Genomic DNA, 13,877 nt, shown 5'->3' with positions numbered 1-13,877 from the left:
GAGACCAAAGGTTGGAACCCTTAAATACTAGCCCTTCCTAGTAATTGCTAATTGTCCACCAAAGTGATTGCAAAATCTGTTTTGTATTGATCATTGATTACAATAGACATTAGGAACATTCCCATGATCATTAACAATTAAAATTAGCAACAAAACACAACAATACTTTGCTGCTATACAGATTACAAACATCTCATTTGATGTGCCTGGGAGAAAGGTTAAGTTACAAGGCTTTGAGGCTAAGCTAGACCAAGTTCCAGACAAGCTTCCTTTTTTTGCCCCAGAGCTAGATGGGAGCTTGCTTGTTGAGAAGGCAATTATTTTCTCTGTGTTTGAAATGTGAGACGTATCTAGATCTACTAGAAGATCGTTGAGTAGCCTCTTGTTCTTTGGAAAGGATTGTGGTTCTCAACTGCTTTGTAATACGCACAAGAACATGACTCCCAGTTATCACTAACTGCCACTTCTCCCAATTATGTTTCTGAAATGAAGAAGACTTGGAAAGACCAGGGTTGGATAGAGGTATGAGGGAACTATGATTCTCTTCAGATCAGATAATGAATAGTGTGATGTTTTCATCCACGAAGTTCCATCAGCACATAGGCAATTCTAGCTTGTGAATGAGCTATTATGATTGATGAAGTTTGGGATGACAAATTCCAACCATGCTGCAAGGGATGGTATTCAAAACCAAACACCACAGATTACATTTGCAATCTAATCTCGATTTACCTCATGCAAGCAGACCTGGCACAGACATTTGCCATGAATTTTTGAGAGTCTTGTCTACAATTTTCTACACTGTCATGCAGGAGTGGTGCCCAGCTTGATGAAGTGGAATTTTCTCCATGAAAGCTTGCAATTTGTTTAATTTCTTAGTGGTTCAGTAAATTTATTACCTTGCATTTGTGTAGTCCTAAGAACCACACAGCCATTTCCTAATTCTCGTGATTTTTGTTTCTGTTTATTTATAGGCAGTGCCTTTGTTCCCCTTCTACATCTAAAATCCATGCATTCCTTTACTAACAACATGGACCTTGTCATATCAAACTAGAACAAGTTAAACTAAAAACCACTAAAATAACAGGAAAGCTGTTAAAGTTTTATTTTTGTCTGCAGTGCACTGTGAAACACCATGAAATCTCTGATGTGAGCCAGCTGTGCCTTTTCTGGAAGTTTCTTCTGAGACAAGTGCTGCACTAAGATTACACTAGGAGACAAAATTCCTGAGGTGACAGTGATAGGGTTGATACAAATTACACTGTCCTAGTGCTTTGGAAGTACACATTACTAGAATCATTAACCATAATCATCCTCAATTACAAGCTCTGTGAGCATGCACACAACAGACCAATAAATGTAGCCATTGTCTGCATGAAATGCCCATAATTCACAAAGGCTCCATACAATTCAGAATGCTGGGAAATCATAGAGGGTGCTGTTCAGGCCACAACTCTCCTGGTGTAGAGAGTGACAGAAGCAGGGGTGAGGGTGCAGAATTTGGAAAAATACTTTTCCCAGACTTGGGTGAGGAGGGATGTCTAGCATGTTTCCTCTTCTTTTGCATTCAGGATATATACTTCCATAATGGTCTGATTAGGGATTCCCTGGATTTTACTTTTACAAACGTATCATATTTTTGCAACATCCAACAAACACTGCAAGATAAAATGCACCTTGTCCTGAAAACTCACATATTTGGGAGAATTGGCATATGCCTCAGAATGTAATAACATTCAAAGGAAGCTATCCATATATTTTAACATGCAAATGACTGAAATACACGTTATTAAAATAAAAATATACACAATCACACTTTAGTGTATGGATTGAATTTTGGTAAATGAATATACTGTAAATGCATAACACTATATAAAATGCATAAAGAAATGTACTCATTATGAATAGTGTACAACACTGTGTATACCATTTCATTGTGGGAAGAACCCTCCCCCAAAATGTTTTGCAACCCAGTATGAACAAAGATGGGGGGGCATGAATCAGTATGGTTTAGAAAAGTATAGTAACATTGAGACAAAGATACCTCCCCTTCCCAATACCAATGAGGCTATAGCTATCTCTTCTGATTATAGAACTTGGATGACAAAGTATTACAGATTTTTTAAAATAAAAAAAAAAATATTTATCAGATGTATTTGCCTGTCTCTGCCTGTTAGTAGTCCAAATAACAAGAATGGCAAAGCAGCAGTGACAGGGAATAAGGCTTCCCATTTATATTGGGAAAATAATTTTACAAATCAGATGAAAGCTTGTTTAGCTTCCCATGCATTTTTAAAACCTAAGGGGGAGATTTACCCCACCAAATATTCTTATCTTTTGTTTGAATTGAGCTTAAACAAAACACAGCTATTTAAAATCTAGTAATTAATAGAGGAGATAGGCTTGATTCACAGTTTGACTTGCAGGCAGCTTATATTTCATTTAAATTCACTGTTAACTATCACATAGAGACTGAGGATTGATTTGGATGCAGTGTCCACAAATACATGTGGTGCAATCTTCATTTCAGTGCACAGGCCACTTTTTTCCTTCCTCTACTCCTGCGTTTGCTGGCCCTTTTATGGTTCACTGTCAAGCTGCTCAGTTTTTAGTGGGTTGCATAGCATTAGGGAAAATCCAGCAGTTTCCAAAGTTCTTCTTAATGTACACAGAAACACATGAAGTGAACACACAGAAACACACACATGTAATCTTTTGGATTTTCTTAGTGTTGTTTCTATTTTGTAGCAATTTGTTAAATGTTGTTTTCCTGGGCACAGGTGATCTAGCGCTAAACTAGTATATTGATGTTCCGATGCTGAATTTTAACTTGTTTTTTTTCAATAATTGGGAGATAGCCGGGGGCAGATTGTGAGGACAAGTGCTCCTGTGGCTCCTAAAGAGCATGCCCCAACAGCCTGTGTCATCACACACTCACATTCATGCCCCCCCTTTTGCAGAAGGAAACAACTACTGTAATCACATGGGGAAAAGTCCATTCAAATCATTCCACCTTGAAAAAAGTAAAACTCTTCGTCGTCGTCATTTAGTCGTTTAGTTGTGTCCGACTCTTCGTGACCCCATGGACCAGAGCACGCCAGGCCCTTCTATCTTCCACTGCCTCCCAGAGTTGTGTCAAATTCATTCTGGTAGCTTCGATGACATTGTCCAACCATCTCATCCTCTGTCGTCCCCTTCTCCTCTTGCCTTCACACTTTCCTAACATCAAGGTCTTTTCCAAGCAGTCTTCTCATGAGATGGCGAAAGTATTGGAGCCTCAGCTTCAGGATCTGTCCTTCCAGGGAGCACTCAGGGTTGATTTCCTTTAGAATTGATAGGTTAATTCTCCTTGCAGTACAGGGGACTCTCAAGAGCCTCCTCCAACACCACAATTCAAAAGCATCAATTCTTTGGCGGTCAGCTTTCTTTATGGTCCAGCTCTCACTTCCATACATCACTACAGGAAAAACCATAGCTTTGACTATGTGGACTTTCATTGGCAAGGTGATGTCTTTGCTTTTTAGGATGCTGTCAAGGTTTGTCATCGCTTTCCTCCCAAGAAGCAAGCATCTTTTAATTTTGTGGCTGCTGTCTCCATCTGCAGTGATCATGGAGCCCAAGAAAGTAATATCTGTCACTGCCTCCATATCTTCCCCTTCTATTACCCAGGAGGTGATGGGACCAGTGGCCATGATCTTAGTTTTTTTTTTATGTTGAGCTTCAGACCATTTTTTGCACTCTCCTCTTTCACCCTCGTTACAAGGTTCCTTAATTCCTCCTCACTTTCTGCCATCAGAGTGGTATCATCTGCATACTGGAGGTTGTTGATATTTCTTCCGGCAATCTTGATTCCGGCTTGGGATTCCTCCAGTCCTGCCTTTCGCATGATGTATTCTGCATATAAGTTGAATAAGCGGGGGGACAATATACAGCCTTGTCATACTCCTTTCCCAATTTTGAACCAATCAGTTGTTCCATATCCAGTTCAAACTGTTGCTTCCTGTCCCACATATAGGTTTCTCAGGGGATAGATAAGGTGGTCAGGCACTCCCATTTCTTTAAGAACTTGCCATAGTTTGTTGTGGTCCACACAGTCAAAGGCTTTTGCATAGTCAATGAAGCAGAAGTAGATATTTTTCTGGAACTCTCTGGCTTTCTCTGTAATCCAGCACATGTTAGCAATTTGGTCTCTAGTTCCTCTGCCCCTTCGAAATCCAGCTTGTACTTCTGGGAGTTCTCGGTCCACATACTGCTGAAGCCCACCTTGGAGGATTTTGAGCATAACCTTGCTCGCATGTGAAATGAGTGCAATTGTACAGTGGCTGGAGCATTTTTTGGCATTGCCTTTCTTTGGGATTGGGATGTAGACTGGCCTTCTGGCCACTGTTGAGTTTTCCAAACTTGCTGGCATATTGAATGTAGCACCTTAACAGCGTCATCTTTCAAAATTTTAAATAGTTCTACTGGAATGCCATCACCGCCACTGACCTTGTTAGACAAGCTTTCTAAGGCCCACTTGACTTCACTCTCCAGGATATCTGGCTCAAGGTCAGCAACCACACTATCTGGGTTGTCAGGGATATCCAAGTCTTTCTGGTATAGTTTCTCTGTGTATTCTTGCCACCTCTTCTTGATGTCTTCTGCTTCTGTGAGGTCTCTCCCATTTTTGTCCTTTATCATGTTCATCTTTGCACAAAATGTTCCTCTAATATCTCCAATTTTCCTGAACAGATCTCTGGTTTTTCCTTTTCTATTATTTTCCTCTATTTCTTTACATTGTTCATTTAAGAAGGCCCTCTTGTCTCTCCTTGCTATTCTTTGGAAGTCTGCATTCAATTTCCTGTAAGTTTCCCTATCTCCCTTGCATTTTGTTTCCCTTCTCCTCTCTGCTATTTCTAAGGCCTCGTTGGACAGCCACTTTGCTTTCTTGCATTTCCTTTTCTTTGGGATGGATTCTGTTGCTGCCTCCTGAAGAATGTTACGAGCCTCTATCCAAAGTTCTTCAGGCACTCTGTCCACCAAATCTAGTTCCTTAAAACTCTTCAGTGGCAGATTAAAAAAAATCCATGCTGGGAGCAAAAAGGGCTGGCCTAGTTTCTACTGTGCATAATAAGTTTTTAAAAACTGAATTCATTTTTTTTTATATGATAGCACTTTTCAAATACTTAAAACGTTGTCATACAGTGGAGGGGCAGGATCTGTTCTTGATCAACCCAGAGTACAGGCTACACAACAATGGGCTCAAGTTATAGGAAGACAGATTTCTGTTGAATATCAGGAAGAAACTTCCTAACTGTTAGAGCAGTACAGCAATGAAACCTATTCCTTGAGATGTGGTGAGTACTACAACACTGGAGGCATTCAAAAGAAATTTGGACAACCACCTGGCAGATATCCTTTGATTTGTATTTCTGCATTGAGCAGGGGGTTGGACTCGATGGCCTTGTAGGCCCCTTCCAACTTCATGATCCTATGATTTTGTAGCCATAGCAAATCCCATGGTATTTGACTGTGCATCTCACTGCCTTGTGCCAAATCTATTGCTCCATTTGAAAGACTTGGGTGACGAGAGGCGGGGCTTTGTTGCGGTGCTGCCAGCAACTCCAGAGAAGAGCTCTCTGGAAAAAACTGGAACCCTCCGGTCCGGGATCCCCCTTTTGAAATGGGGATCAAAGGAGAGTCTAGAAGAAGTCTCTCTGAAGCAGATGGTGAGCAGCAGAAGGAGAAGAAAGGGAGGCAGACCCGGACTTTTTTCTTCTGAAGAAATCACCATGCACGGACTGGAGCGGGCGCCATTTTTGGCACTGAGCCGCGAGGAACCCTTTACCGGGGGAGAGGAGAGCAATCAATATAAACTAATAATATATAACAAGTAAGTAAGACGAAGCCTCTGATTTATGAAACAGCCTCATTAAGCTGAAATAAGAATGAAAATATTTGGCTGAAAGAATAAATGCAGCGGCGGGTTTATCTTATCAGTCTGACTCAAAAGCGAAACTAAGCTTCTCCAAGTGAACTCTTAAAACACCAGGCTGATTCTAAAGCCGAGAGTCTGAGATGGAAAAATAAATCTTATGTTTCTGGAAAAGAATCCCAGACAGCAACACCGTCTGACTGGATTTAAGAGACTTGAGTTTGGTGGATGCAGTGTGGCTGGGATACGTTACTCTTTGCCTTCTCTGGACTTTGTGAACTATAAATAATAGAATCTGGTGGTTTTCGGGAGAAGGAGCTGACGTGGCCGACTGGACTAAGGAGCATTAAGGGGTTAATGAAGATCACAAGACGAGCTTCAAGGACAATCTACTGGACAGTTTGAGACTTTATGATTGTTGTTTTGTTTGTCGGACTGCAGACCACGTGTGTCTAATAATAGAAGCTTGCTGAACCCAGGAGAAGAAGAAATAACTGTGTCACGGTTCTATTTGCTGGGCTAAAAGTTGATTTTTATATTACAATATTTGGATAAAGATTGGAGGGAGATCTAAGGGGAGGTTTATGATGAGGGGGTTGAATTGTTGATAAAATTGTGGAAATTGTGGAAGGATTTCTAGGGGGTGATTATTGTGGTATTTATACAAACCCCAAAGCCTGAGATGGACCCCAAAAATTCAAAAGAACAAATGGAGACTTGGTCTGTTCAATCCCAAAGTTCTGGAATAGTGGTGCAAGAAATGGAAAAGGAATGGTAGATTAATATACAAAGGCTAATAATAACAGGGTTTCAGCGAGTGAATGCAGGTCTTAGCAAAATAGAAGATTTGATGAAAGGGACGAAAGAGGGGACAGTAGATGCCAAACAAAACTTAAATGAAGTTGTACAAACTTTAGAATCGTCTGTATTAGACATGACACCAGGTAATATGAATGCAGTAGAGAGTTATCCAGTGACCCATGCAGCTTCCAAAATTAAAAAGCATTATGACAAAAATCTTAAGGAGGCAGAGATACTGAAACCAGACAATCTTATGGTGAAAATATGGGAAGTGAAAAAAATGGATATTCTCTCAGATGGGCTGAAAGACTGTTCAATTCAAAAAGAAACTGAACGATGGGATGTATTGTATAAATGGCAGCAGTTACCAGACAATGTTGGAATAACATAGAATAAAATTAAAATTAAATGATAAGATAAAAGCAGGAGGGTAATCAAACTGTGAAAAAGCAAAAAGTTGATATGTATTAGTAATATGAATTGATTGGATGATGGTATACTTTATGCTCGCCTATCCCCCAAAACCATTTTTCCTTCTCTATCCCCTCTTTCTTTTTGTACCCTCTATCCCTGTTCCTAAATAAATATATAAAAATTAAAAAAAAAGAAAAAGAAAGACTTGGGTGATAAAAGGCATTGTTTAGTTGGGATTTGGGGAGAGAGAGAGAGGTAGGCAATTGTTTGGTCTCACTAGTTGGGATCAATACTTTTAATAACTAGAACGGCATCATTTCTGAATAAAATAAGCTATATTAGGAGTAGATGTTGCCAAAATATCAACTGAATTATTGAGTCCAGAGTGAACACAGGAAATGCTTTGCTCATAAGGTACATGTGCCACTCCTTCTGGAAGCCCAAATCCCTCCACAGTAGGAAAAAAACATCATTACAGGAGTTAGTGATTTCAACAGTTGTGCTTTAAATGTAACCAAAACTGGGCTCGGTTCAGGTTGGAATTAAGCTGCATTGCCTTGTCCCTGAAGTGTGTTAGCTAATTATTAGATAATTGCAAGCTATTTTAATTGCTTGGGACCAATGTTTTTTGTCATCTATAATTTAAGAAAGCTGACATATTACCCTGTTTCCCTGAAAATAAGATCTTACCTGAAAATAAGACCTAGTATGATTTTTCAGCATGCTCGTAATATAAGCCTTACCCCCCAAATGAGCCCTAGTTAAGTGAAACCCCACCCTCCACTATTGTGCAGCAACCAGAAGATGACATAACTGTATTTGAATAAATGTAGACTGTTGTACATGAAAATAAAATAAAACATCTCCTGAAATAAGCCCTAATATGTTTTTTTTGGAGCAAAAATTAATATAAGACCCTGTCTTATTTTCTGGGAAACACAGTACCTATTTAAGAAAGGTTCCTCATCAGAAATTCACAACTCAGTGCAATTATGAGTTTCCAAAAGCAATGATGGTACAATAATTATTTAGTATTAAAAACATGTACATGAGGTCTGCACATAGAATTGTCACAAGATTGTCATTTTTGGTTACTGAAAGAGCAAATGTTAATCTTCACATTCCTTAAACATTGCATCACTGTGGAGTTCACTAAGTCTACTAATCATGTTGCACATTGCTTGGTTAGAAATAGGATTAATTTGGCACAATGGAAAGGTCATCTGGCCACATAGATTGCTTTTTGTAAAGAAGCTGTCTTTATCGTTGATTAGGCACACTCCAGTCTGCTCATAAACATGGAATTGTATAAACTGGTGATTTAAAAAATAAGTTGTCTTTTTCATTCAGTTTTATGACACTAGTAAATTTCCAGCATCCACTCTCACAGCAGTAAAGTGAAACATTAGGATACCGAGTGAAAAGTCTGCCATTCAATAAAGAAACATGTTAAATATAAGTAAGTGTTGATCCACGCACATATTTACCAGTGCGTGCACATATAACACTTTTTCTCCCCACTTGCAGTCAGAGCATCGTGAGATCAGCTTCTGTCTGGCTTCTCACAGCAGGGAGACCAGTATTCAGCAGATTGGGGCACATTGGGAATTGGAATTCAAAAAGGTAAGGTGAGAATTTTGGTCTAATTGATTTTGTATAAGAATTTGGGCTCAGTCAAGAAGAACCACTATTGTGCTTAAATAAAACTGATTTTTAAAAAACCCAGCTACATGGCATGCATGGGAGCAAGGACTTTATTGCTGAGGAATCGTGATTTTTTTTTTCCATTGGAAGAGAGGTATTTTACTGGACTGGCAGTGGGTTGTTTATTTGGATGAGCATATAAAATACATTTATTTTTCATTCATTTGGCCTAGTGAATGCCTCTACTGGCATAATTTGTATCTGTTGTTTTTTACAGACTGCCTCCCACAGACACTCATTGTGGGCTTGTTTTTATTTATTTTATTTTATTTCCAAGGATAGTGATATTCTGACATGACAATGGGAATTTATGAGCCAGCAGAGAGAGAAGGGGGGGGAAGCACTCCCTCCTCCTTTGTTAAGTGAAATTGACCAGATAAATTTGCAATATAGGGAGCTTCTTCACTTTGCTCTGGGAGGCAACCAGTGGAGGATGGGCAGGCACAGGACAAAGCATCAAATGCAACAATTCTAAATAGATTACAATTAGAAATGGGCATAAATTAAGTCATCTCTGTCTAGGGTGAGTTGTCGTAGTGCATGCACAATTGTTCTGTAAGCACAGTGCCTGTTTTTCCTGAATGCCTCCCCATTCCTCAGGCGACATGCACTTTCCTTCCCACCTCCCCAACACGAGTGTCCACTCACTTTTTGAAGCATCCTCCTCCCTCAGGAAGCCACACAAAGAGAGTGGGGCAGGAATCTCTGTCCCAGCTCCTTATCTGAGTGGTCAGCTGAGGGCGAAAGTGGAAGACGGAAGACAATGCCACAAAAGGTGAGTGGACAGTTGTGCTGGGGAGGTGAGGAGGGAAGCGCTGGTCCCCTGAGGAATGGGGGAGAGCGCGGGGAAGGCCGGCGCTTTGCCCACACAACAACTGTTCAGGTATGGCAATGACTCGCCTCAGACAGGGACATCTTAAGTCGTGCTCATCTCTAATTACAATGTTGAAAACATTTCTGTAAAAATGCTGGTTAATGAAATGATTTAACATGAACAAAATGTAGTTTCCTAAAGTGGTTTTAAGCCCCTACTCTATATTAGAGTAATTGTTTTCAAAATGAATATGCACAGTGATACAAAGACCATGTGGCTGTAAATCAATTTAAAACACATCAAAACTGAAACCAGTACAACCCAGCAGTGTGACCAAGCCCTGAATCAACATGCATAAATTTCTTCATCTTCAGGGTCAGGGCCAGTTCAAGTTATTTTCATGACCAAGACCAAACAGCAAATGATCTTTCTCTGTCAAATCAAAAGGCATAGCTCTCAAAGCCAACCAAGTAACTGCCACCTGAAGTATAAAATCCTGCAAGATTCTCCTTTGGGATAGAAATACAGTAACAAAGATGTGAACAACTAATAACTTGCTTGTCTTCTCATGACATCGTGAATGTACTGCCTGAGACAGAGGACTTTTTAATTGCTGGGCTGTACAGGTACAGCATGGGAAGTATATAGGAGAGAAAACAAAACTGATGGATTCATCTGCCCAGGCCTAGAAATACAAGTTTGTATCTCTAAAAAGTCTGAGGCTGAATTCTACATTAATGCTTAATTAGGTTGCCATTTTCCCCATTAACTTACTTCTCTCTTTTAACAGCTGTATATCAGGCATGAAAAGCATGGCCCTCTCAGAGTGGGAATCCACTGAATTTGGCCAGCACAAGTGAATAAGAATTTCATTGTAGTTTGATTTTGATTACGATTTATCAAAATTCACTGCATTCAGGGTTGAAATAACTTGAGGTCTAATAAATCAAGTACATAATAATTTTGAAGCAACATATTTTTCCATCCCCAGTCCAAGAAAATTATGCAAAGTAATTGTTGAAATATGGGACGTGGTGGCGCTGTGGGCTAAACCGCAGAAGCCTGTGCTGCAGGGTCAGAAGACCAGCAGTTGTAAGTTCGAATCCACGCGACGGAATGAGCACCCGTCGCCTGTCCCAGCTCCTGCCAACCTAGCGGTTCGAAAGCATGCAAATATGAGTAGATAAATAGGGACCACCTCGGTGGGAAAGTAAACAGCGTTCCGTGTCTAAATCACACTGGCCATGTGACCACGGAAAGATTGTCTTCGGACAAACGCTGGCTCTATGGCTTGAAGAGCGGGATGAGTGCCGCCCCCTAGAGTCGGACACGACTGGACAAAAATTGTCAAGGGGAACCTTTACCTTTACCTTTTTATTGTTGAAATATACGATAAGGTTACACTCCCTATATTTAAATATGCTACATTCAAGGACCCTTAACATGATAATTTAAATTCCCTTTGTTGAGGGGGTTAAGATAGCTGATAGCATTTACACAAAAGAAGTCAGGAGTTTGGTGTTATCATGATAAAGAAGTCTTAAGGTTGCAAAACGTCTTTTGTTCATTAGGGACAGTGGTCACACACTCTGCCAGGTATACCGGCTGAAAAGGAACCAGGATTAGTCCTTGCAATGAACTATGTAGGAAATTTAAAAAATGATGAACTAGAAGAGAGTTGTAACACATTCTGCTTCCTAAGTATTTCTACCCTCTGCTTGCAACACGTGTGTGGCATCCTGATAATTATGTTGAGACATTACTGTTTAGACTGTCACCTGAATAGTTCAAAATACATGCCTGTTAAAACAGTTATATATGTATATATAAACCAACACTTTATGAAGATTTACTTTTAAAATGGGAGGGGAGGATAAGGCTTCACTGTGCTGAGGTACAATGACATAATAGGTAGCAGTCCCAACTTCAGTTTGTCTTTAGACATGTGCAATTTTCCTTACAACATTATATAGAACTGCTTGACTCAGTAATAGTATAGTGCAGTGTGTTGGACTAGGAAATGAACTGTAAGCTACAGAGTTCCTGGTTCAACTTTTACCTCAGCCATGAGCTCATTGGCTAGTGTTGGGTAAATCACGGTACTACAGTCATTTTTTTTCAGAAATGAACACAGTATTGGATTGCCTTACACAACACTTACAATGATTATGAAAATAATGTGTATGAAACACTTTAATTAGAAAAAGAGTTCAGTGGCATCCTAGACCAAGCATGGACAACCTCAGCAGGCTTGGGGACCCAACGTATGTCCCCATACATGCCTAGAAGTAGCACCAGCCTGAGAAATATATATGTGCATCTTTATATGGTCATTTCACTCTCCATTAGTCATTATAGGAGGAGCCTCTCATTGGACTACCTTTCCCATGAAGTAATGAGGTGACTCCCAGGACACTGTGAGACTGAGGGGAAATTCCCTCCTTCTTCCCATGCAGATAGAAGAAAGCAGATAATGGTGGTAGAAAGATTTCTCTTTTGCCTTCTAGTTTTTCTCTTCCCCCCATTCCCAGATGTCTGCCTGAAGGATTATAGCTGATTTCTGGGAGTGGAAATCCTATCCCTAAAAATCCCATCCCTAAAAAATACTGTAATAACAGAGTTTGTGATCCACACACACACACTCCAATTTTATTTTAAATCTACAACATGAAGCTATTTTGATTCCAGGATTTAGTTTAAAAGTGCAGATTTGCTTTTTAAAAGTACTGTATTGAGTGTGTTGGATATCAAGAGAATTATGTCAACTGCCTGAACCTCAGCAGCCAGGGCAAAGGTGAATAATTCATAATTTATCTGAGCTGAGATTTGCAAGTCTTGTAACTCAAAAATGAATTCCAAAATCCTTGTTAAATGTACTAGGCAGCTTAACCATCAATTTTAACCTTTCCAGTGGAATGTCATCATCCACCACAATGAGGTTGACCCAGCAGTCATGTTTATAAGTCAAATTGTAATTGGTAGGCTGACCTTACTAAAATATATGTAACACTTGGTTTAAACTGTAGCCAAGCAACACAATCCATACTTAAAGATATCCCCACTGTAGTGATTTTGCAATGGGCACAAACCAAAGCTATCCATGTGATGACATACTTTCCCTGGCACATCTAGTGGCATAATTGGATCTGAAATCAGCCAGCTGAAGAGCCAAAAAGAAGGAGGGAGTCATCAACAAATTGCCACTGATTGAACACTTTCTTTGGAGATTTCAGGGTTCATGTGGCATTGTTTCACTGTGTACAATATCACCTTTACTCTGTGGTGACTTGCCTTTAATCAGCAGCGTTTTGCCACTGGTGATGACATCATTCTGCTGCACTCATAGAGCTGTGCAACAGGATTTCAGCCAATGTTTTTGAGAAAAAGGCAAATTTATTGATTTATTTGTTAAATGAAACAAAACCTTGCAAAAGTAATCTGTGAATTGATACTGTGCTTTCAGGGAAGAAGGTCTCATGTAATTTAGTGCAGCTATTAATTTAATTTTTCCCCTCAAATTGGCAACACGCAGCATCAGTGTGAATAGATTCTACTCAGGGAGCAAGCTTTTAATGAAGTTAAAAAAGGAAATTGTGTGTACAGGTATAATAACACACACAATTAACTTATCTAGGAAAAACTTCTATTTCTTCTGGAAGTGAACATGTCCCAACATGTCAACGGCCCCACTCACGTGGGGGGTCACACACTTGACCTGGTTTTTTCTACCAATGGGAGTGAGAGTGGTCCGATGGTGACTGACCTTGAGTCGGTACCCTTGTCATGGTCGGATCACCACCTAATAAAGTGTACCATTAAAATGGCTCTCCCCCCCCTGCAGGGAGCAGGGATCTATTGTTATGGTCCGCCCTCGAAGGCTACTGGATCCGGTTGGATTCCAGGATGCCATGAGAGGTACTATGGCTGACCTGGCTGGCGCTCCTGTCGAGGCTCTGGTAGATGGCTGGTTTGCTGCCGCGACTAGGGCTGTTGACATGATCGCACCTAAACGCCCTCTCCGCCGCAGAGACCGCCCGGCCCCCTGGTTTAACCGGGACCTCCGGGCGAGGAAGCGGGTCAGGAGACGGCTAGAGCGCAAATGGAGAAAGGCCCCGACGGCTAGAGCGCAAATGGAGAAAGGCCCCGACGGATTTTAACAGGATAGCTGTCAGGGTCGCTACTAACCTTTATCTTGCTAAGGTAAAGGCTGCTAGCAGATCATACCTCGCT

At 40.4% G+C, this 13,877-nt stretch overlaps 1 long non-coding RNA gene across 1 annotated transcript in view; it reads left to right on the top strand.

Annotated features, from left to right (window-relative positions):
* The first annotated feature begins 4,691 nt into the window (after positions 1-4,691).
* LOC144589313 (uncharacterized) overlaps positions 4,692-13,877 on the top strand; it is a 225,269-nt gene continuing 216,083 nt past the window's right edge. The window contains exon 1 of the long non-coding RNA XR_013545367.1: positions 4,692-4,824. This is a non-coding gene — a long non-coding RNA (uncharacterized LOC144589313). The remainder of the gene's footprint in view (positions 4,825-13,877) is intronic.

The sequence above is a fragment of the Pogona vitticeps genome, chromosome 4, assembly GCF_051106095.1.
Source record: "Pogona vitticeps strain Pit_001003342236 chromosome 4, PviZW2.1, whole genome shotgun sequence".
Classification (NCBI taxonomy): domain Eukaryota; kingdom Metazoa; phylum Chordata; class Lepidosauria; order Squamata; family Agamidae; genus Pogona; species Pogona vitticeps.
Note: the sequence above shows the minus strand (reverse complement) of the source record. Positions and strands in the feature narration are given on the sequence as shown.